Here is a 959-nt window from a genome sequence, read left to right as displayed (position 1 = left end):
GCTGTGTGGTGCGATGCTGTCACGGGAATAGCCGGTGCCCTCCTTAGGATGGATTCCCCTTGGGAGGTAGCGCTACCAAAAAAAGGGCTCCTGGATTAACCACTGCCCTCAACTTCAATTTTTTTGCCCTTGAATGATCATGTTTGGACATTTTAAGATCTCTCCCTGCACCGCAGTGTGTTTTACACAGGCTGGGGTGGGTGGCTCCTACGCCAGGCTCCCAGGGCTGCATTCACCCTGCTTCTGCAGCGAGATTTCATGTTGGCTTCACCATACGCTGGATCCGACCATGCCAGGACAAACACGAGCCTCTCTGCGATAGCCACCCCCTGTGTGATGCTGGAAGGGAATTTCCTTTGCGTTGGTACGGCACAAGAGGCAGGCGGGGGTTATTTGGCCATCCAGCAGTCAGTAGCATTGGGGCTCTTGGGGAGGAACCCAAATTTTCTGGAAATGCAGGTGACCACAGGACTCCTATTTTCATGCTCTCAGCTGCTGAGCTCACCTTCTGCAAGGACCGAGGGTGGATGTCTGGTGTCACTGAGGGAAGCAACAAAAAAGGTGTCAGGCCCTGGGGAGCCAGCCCCTCCTGCTGAGGCCATCTTTAAAAGGCTACCGAAACCTCCATGCCCACGGTTTCAGACTCTGGGAGCGATGCCGGTACGGAGCTCACAGTGGTGGACACCTAGGCATGCTGGAAAGGAGGAAAACACAGAGAAAAGAGATCCTTCTCTTTCCCTCCAGCTGCTGGTGGCTGAAGCACTCAGGTGAGTCCTGCGAGCAACGCGTGGGTTAGACGACATGTGAAGATCAAACGAGGAGCTCCAGGTCACCAGGCAAATGTGTCTCATCACATCACCTGCGGACATCCAGAAACACCTCCTAGCACATCTACATGTGCTAAATTTATACTTGCTAAGTGGTGATACCTAATAACACAGCTCTACAGTACCCCCCCC

Source organism: Haliaeetus leucocephalus, unplaced genomic scaffold (genome assembly GCF_000737465.1).
Source record: "Haliaeetus leucocephalus isolate CR32 unplaced genomic scaffold, Haliaeetus_leucocephalus-4.0 Scaffold848, whole genome shotgun sequence".
Lineage (NCBI taxonomy): Eukaryota > Metazoa > Chordata > Aves > Accipitriformes > Accipitridae > Haliaeetus > Haliaeetus leucocephalus.
This window is presented reverse-complemented; position numbering follows the sequence as displayed.